The 6,793-nt window shown below is 48.5% G+C and overlaps 1 non-coding gene and 2 pseudogenes across 1 annotated transcript; all 3 read right to left on the bottom strand.

Moving 5' to 3' along the window:
* Positions 1 to 2,307: 2,307 nt before the first annotated feature.
* On the bottom strand, positions 2,308 to 3,618 carry LOC149574637 (25S ribosomal RNA; annotated as a pseudogene).
* Positions 3,619 to 3,865: 247 nt separating this feature from the next.
* On the bottom strand, positions 3,866 to 4,019 carry LOC149574636 (5.8S ribosomal RNA). The gene has a single exon (XR_016361318.1). It is a non-coding gene; the product is annotated as a 5.8S ribosomal RNA (ribosomal RNA).
* Positions 4,020 to 4,595: 576 nt separating this feature from the next.
* LOC149574635 (18S ribosomal RNA) lies at positions 4,596 to 6,118 on the bottom strand (annotated as a pseudogene).
* Between the last annotated feature and the right edge of the window lie 675 nt (positions 6,119 to 6,793).

Below are 6,793 nucleotides of genomic sequence, written 5' to 3'. Positions count from 1 at the left end.
TGATGAACGAACTTAAAGAGTCGACCTGGTGAGAGAACTTGGTGGGCCGAGCTGGTGGGGTGAATTGATGAAGAAACCTAAAGAGTCAACTTTGTGAGAGTACTTGGTGGGTCGAACTGGCAGGGTGACTTGATGAACGAACTTAAAGAGTCGACTTGGTGAGAGAACATGGTGGGCCGAGTTGGTAGGGTGAATTGATGAATGAACCTAAAGAGTCGACTTTGTGAGAGTACTTGGTGGGCCGACCTGGTGGGGTGACTTGATGATTGAACTTAGAGGGTTGACTTGGTGAGAGTACTTGGTGGGCCGACCTGGCGGAGCGACTTGATGAACGAACTTAAAGAGTCGACTTGGTGAGAGTACTTGGTGGGGTGACCTGATGAACAAACCTAAAGAGTTGACCTGGTGAGAGTACTTGGTGGGACAACCTGATGAAAAAACCTAAAGAGTTGACCTGGTGAGAGTACTTGGTGGGCTGACCTGACAGGGTGACTTGGTGAGCAAACTTAAAGAGTCAACTTGGTGAGTGTAGTTGGTGGGCTGACCTGGTAGGGTGACTTGATGAACGAACTTAAAGAGTCAACTTGGTGGACTGACTTGGTAGAGTGACTTTATGAACGAACTTAAAGAGTCCACTTGGGGGGTTGACCTGGCGGGGTGACTTGATGAACGAACTTAAAGAGTTGACTTGGTGAGAGTAATTTGTGGGCTGACTTGGCGGGGTGACTTGATGAATGAACTTAAAGAGTCGACTTGGTGGGGTGTCTTGATGAACGCACTTCAAGGGTCGACTTGGTGGGGTGACTCTATGAATGGAACTAAAGAGTTGACTTGGTGAGAGTACTTGGTGGGATGACTTGATGAAAGGACTTAAAGAGTCGACTTGGTGAAAGTACTTGGTGGGGCGACTTGATGAATGCACTTGAAGAATCGACTTGGTTAGAGTACTTGGTGGGGCAACTTGATGAATGGACTCAAAGAGTCTACTTGGTGAGAGTACTTGGTGGCTCAACTTGATGAGCAGACTTAAAGAGTCAACTTGGTGAGAGTACTTGGCAGGGTGAACTGATGAACAGACTTAAAGAGTCGACTTGGTCGGCCGACCTGGTGGGGTTACTTTATGGATGGACTTAAAGAATCAACTTGGTTAGAGTACTTGTTCTAGTGACTTGATGAACGGACTTGAAGAGTCAACTTGGTGGGGTGACTTGATGAAAGGACTTAAAGAGTCGACTTGGTGAGAGTACTTGCTGGGGCGACTTGATGAAAGGACTTAAAGGGTCAACTTGGTGGGGTGACTTGATGAATGGACCTAAAGAGTTGACTTGGTGAGAGTACTTGGTGAGGTGAACTGATGAACGGACTTAAACAGTCGACTTGGTGGGAGTACTTGGTGGGTCGACCTGGCGGAGCGACTTGTTAAACGAACTTAGAGAGTCGACTTTGTGAGAGTATTTGGTGGGGTGACTTGATGAAAAAACCTAAAGAGTCGACCTGGTGAGAGTACTTGGTGGGCCAACCTGGCAGGGTGACTTGATGAGCAAACTTAAAGAGTCGACTTGGTGAGAGTACTTGGTGGGGTGACTCCCCACCTGAAAATGTCTTCCGCCCAGATCGACGCACCTAGACGCACCTTAAGGCCAAAAATAGGGGCATTGCCCCATCTCTGCCTCACGGAATAAGTAAAATAACGTTAAAAGTAGTGGTATTTCACTTGCTCTCGAAAGCTCCCACTTATTCTACACCTCTCAAGAAATTTCACAAAGTTGGACTAGAGTCAAGCTCAACAGGGTCTTCTTTCCCCGCTGATTCTGCCAAGCTCGTTACCTTGGCTGTGGTTTCGCTAGATAGTATATAGGGACAGTGGGAATCTCATTAATCCATTCATGCGTGTCACTAATTAGATGATGAGGCATTTGGCTACCTTAAGAGAGTCATAGTTACTCCCGATGTTTACCCGCGCTTGGTTGAATTTCTTCACTTTGACATTCAGAGCACTGGGCAAAAATCAGTATCCGTAGGGACCATCGCAATGCTTTGTTTTAATTAAACAGTCCCATTCCCCTTGTCCGTACCAGTTCCGAGTTGACTGTTCACCGCCTAGGGAAAGCCCTCCGAAGGGGGTGTCTTGCATCCGTTGCTCGATCGGCACGCGACAGCCCGCCCTCATCGCAGGAGCAGCTCAGGCAGGCCACCAACAACCCACAAGTTTGGGGTGCAGACCCCTAGGCCCAGCCCTCAGAGCCAATCCTTTTCTCGAAGTTACGGATCCATTTTGCCAACTTCCCTTACCTACATTGTTCTATTGACTAAAGGTTGTTCACCTTGGATACCTGATACGGTTATGAGTACAACTGAGCATGAACAGTACTTGGTCCTCTAGATTTTCAAGGGCTGCCGAAGGCCCACCTGACACCGCAGGATGTGCGGTGCTCTTCCAGCTGCTGGACCCTATCTCCGGTTGAACCAATTTCAGGGTGGGCAGGCTGTTAAGAAAAGATAACTCTTCTCGGGGCCCTCGTCGACGTCTCCAAATTTCCTAACATTGCCGTCCGCCGCCACGTCCCGGTTTGGGAATATTAACCCGATTCCCTTTCGATGATCGCGCAAAGTGCGCCCTTGAAATAGGGTTTCCCCATCTCTTAGTATCGACTAACCCATGTCCAAGTGTTGTTCACATGGAACCTTTCCCCACTTTAGTCTTCAAAGTTCTCATTTGAATATTTGCTACTACCACCAAGATCTGCACCGGGGGCCGTTCCACCCAGGCTCACACCCAAGGTTTCGCAACAACCCCCGCATCCTCCTACTCATGGGAGCCTGGCACTTGCCCCGATGGCCGAGTATAGTTTACGCGCTTCAACGCCATCCATTTTCAGGGCTAGTTGATTCGGCAGGTGAGTTGTTACACAATCCTTAGTAGATTTTGACTTCCATGACCACCATCCTACTATCTTAATCAACCAACACCCTTTGTGGGATCTGGGTTAGTGCGTAATTTGGCATCGTAACTTGACTTTTGGTTCATCCTGCATCGCCAGTTCTACTTACCAAAAATGGCCCACTTGGAGCTCATGATTCCGTGGCACGGCTCAATAGAGCAGCCACGCTAACTTACCTATTTAAAGTTTGAGAATAGGTCAAGGGCATTACGTGCCCAATGCCTCTAATAATTTGCTTTACTCGATAAAACTCACATGTGAGCTCCAGCTATCCTGAGGGAAACTTCAGAGGAAACTAGCTGCTAGACGGTTTGATTAGTCTTTTGCCAATCAGCCAACTCGCCAATCAGCTTCCTTGCGCCTCGCGGGTTTTCCCAACCCGCCAACTTGCACACATGTTAGACTACATTAGGGCTGCATTGCCAAACAACTCGACTCATCGACAGCGCCTCGTGGTGCGATAGGGTCCGAGCCCGACGGGGCTCTCACCCTCTCCGGCACCCCCTTCCAGGGGACTTGGGCCTGGTCTGTCGCTAAGGATGCTTCTACAAACTAAAATTTGACAGGCACGGCCGACGATTTTCATGCTAGGCTCTTCCCAGTTTGCTCACCATTACTAGGGGAATCCTGGTAAGTTTCTTTTCCTCCACTTATTGATATGCTTAAACTCAGTGGGTACTCATGCCTGACTTGGGGACGCAGTAGAGATGCAGTAATGCCTGCCCTACGACGTGCCGCTGAGCCCAGAATAAAGTTCCTCGCGAGGAATCATTCGATCGACGCAAACCAATGCTGGCCTTTGTGAGCCACCATTTGTTGCGACGGATCGACGAACCTCGTGCTCATTTCAGCTGACCGCACGCCACTTGCAGATGTGGACGGCCATCTCCGCTCCTCGCTGGGGAGGGCAAAATTTTGTAGTGCGACGCCCAAGCAGACATGCCCTTGGCCGAGGCCTCGGGCGTGACTTGCGTTCAAAGACTTGATGATTCATGAGATTTTGCAATTCACACTAAGTATCACATTTCGCTACATTCTTCATTGTGGTGAGAGCTGAGATATCTGTTGTCGAGAGTCATGATTTTTTTTTGCTTTTGTCTTTCGGTGACTCAAGTGTGTAAGGCGCTGGCTCTCACTTTGTTCTTTGGATTTCTTTGGATTTCTTTGGATTTTTGTTGGACTCAAGTAGGCAAGGCGCTGCCCCTACCCCACAAATCATGCGAGTGCACCCATCCTAAACATAGAACGCTCCAAGCGACAAGTCAACACACCTGGACAAGGCAACAGGGGGTTGTAGCAGTCCTGACTTGTCACCGTCGAAATGAAGGATCCCTGGCACAGCGCCACACACGCGATCGAACCATGAAATCTCAGTGAGGGACGAGGCTCGGACCCCCTCTGAACTGCAACCGAGCAGAGACCTCTCGCTCCGATGTAGACATCATTCGAAGGCACCGATCCTAATCCAGATTGCATTCGAGTCTCTTCTTCACCCCGCGGGGAATCCACGCTTTCGATCACGGGCATTCAATGTGACCCTTGACCTCAACGGTAATGGACTCATAGCTTGGCCGTCCAGCACATTGCTGTAGGGCCGAGTGTCTGCATGTCACTGAGATTTTGGGGGTGGGGAGGAGGCCAGCTCCATCCCCTACACGATTCAGGGTACAAAGGGCAGGGACGTAGTCAACGCGAGCTGATGACTCACGCTTACTAGGAATTCCTTGTTGAAGATCATAGACCTGTTATTGCCTCAAACTTCCATGGCCTAGGAGGCCATTGTCCCTCTAAGAAGCTGGCTGCGAAGGGGAACCTCCACGTAGCTAGTTAGCAGGCTGAGGTCTCATTCGTTAACGGAATTAACCAGACAAATCGCTCCACCAACTAAGAACGGCCATGCACCACCACCCATAGAATCAAGAAAGAGCTCTCAATCTGTCAATCCTTACTATGTCTGGACCTAGTAAGTTTCCCTGTGTTGAGTCAAATTAAGCCGCAAGCTCCACTCTTGGTGGTGCCCTTCCATAAATTCCTTTAAGTTTCAGCCTTGCGACCATACTCCCCCTGGAACCCAAACACTCTGATTTCTCAGAAGGTGCTGGCAGAGTCCTTAGAGCAACATCCACTGATCACTGGTTGGCATCATTTATGGTTGAGACTAGGACGGTATCTGATCGTCTTCAAGCCCCCAAATTTCATTCTTCATTAATGAAAATATCCTTGGCAAATGCTTTCACAGTGGTTTATCTTCCATAAATCCAATAATTTCACCTCTGACAATGAAATACGAATGCCCTCGATAGTCCCTATTAATCATTACTCTGGTCCCGAAGGCCAACAGAACAGGACTAGACTCCTATTGCGTTATTCCATGCTAATGTATTCAGAGCGTAGGCTTGCTTTGAGCACTCTAATTTTATAAAGTAACGGCACCAGAACCGCGACCCAGCCAATTAAGGCCAGGAACACGCCGCCGGTAGAAGGGATGTGAGGGCCAGTGCACACCCAGAAGGCAGACCGACCGTGATGACCCAAGGTCCAACTACGAGCTTTTTAACTACAACAACTTAAATATACGCTATTGGAGCTAGAATTACCGTGGCTGCTGGCACCAGACTTTCCCTCCAATGGATCCTCGTTAAGGGATTTAGATTGTACTCATTCCAATTACTAGACTCGATGAGCCCAGTATTGTTATTTATTGTCACTACCTCCCCATGTCAGGATTGGGTAATTTGCGCCCCTGCTGCCTTCCTTGGATGTGGTAGCTATTTCTCAGGCTCCCTCTTTGAAATTGAACCCTAATTCTTCATCACTCATCACCACCATGGTAGGCCTCTATCCTACCATAGAAAGTTGATAGGGCAAAAATTTGAATGAAGCGTCGCTAGCACAAAGGCCGTGTGATCCGTCGAGTTATCATGAATCACCAGAATAGTGGGTGAGCTCGCGCCGACCTTTTATCTAATAAATGCATCCCTTTCAAGAGTCAGCACTTGGTGCACCTATTAGCTCTAGAATTACTATCATTATCCAAGTAGCAAAGTACCATCAAAGAAACTATAACTAATTTAATGAGCCATCCACAGTTTCATAGTCTGAAATAGTTCATACTTAGACATGCATGGCTTAATCTTTGAGACAAGCATATGACTACTGGCAGGATCGACCAGGTAGCTTCTAACAACAAGGGGACCCTCAAGACCTACTACAACCAAGGGATGCCTGCCCTGATGGGAAATCAAAATTTGCATTCACTCCGTCATGCATCCAAACATAATTCATCGCACAAGCAACAAGAATGACGTTCACAGCACATGCAGGACTCTCAATTCTCAAAGATTTCACACAAGAGGAAAGTGTCCCATTGTTGACTGGAGAGGGCTGAATAGGGAGCCTTGGTTCATAGGCACCCAGGAAGAACATCTTGTACAAAACCCTTTACCCTCGAACTCGCTGTCGCCACTACTCGGAAAGAAGCCTCAAGTCTGTACGAGATGCACCACGCACGTAGCCACCTCAATTGTAAGGCCTCTCAGAGACATCCATTTCCCAAGCATATGCCTCCTACACACCTGTTGAGGTGCACCTGCATAGACAAAATCCTTCTCGATCACAAAAAATGTTTTCCCATGATGAAGATTTGGTTGCCGAAGTGCCAACGGAGACCGCCGTGCTGAAGGGTGAAGGGCCGTGCGAGTCAAAAACATGGCTGGTTATGCGATTGGCGGGGGCATCACTATGCACGCGACCACCTCAATTATAAGGCCGCTCAAGGGCATCGTGTATAACACCCCCTCTACACATTTATAGGTGATGAGAGCCCACCCACATACACGGACATGTCTGAC

Source organism: Cupressus sempervirens, chromosome 2 (assembly GCF_028749045.1).
Source record: "Cupressus sempervirens isolate cs-2001-9-10 chromosome 2, ASM2874904v1, whole genome shotgun sequence".
In the NCBI taxonomy this organism is placed as follows: domain Eukaryota; kingdom Viridiplantae; phylum Streptophyta; class Pinopsida; order Cupressales; family Cupressaceae; genus Cupressus; species Cupressus sempervirens.
The sequence above is the reverse complement of the archived record's forward strand: the minus strand, read 5'-3'. Positions and strand labels throughout refer to the sequence as shown.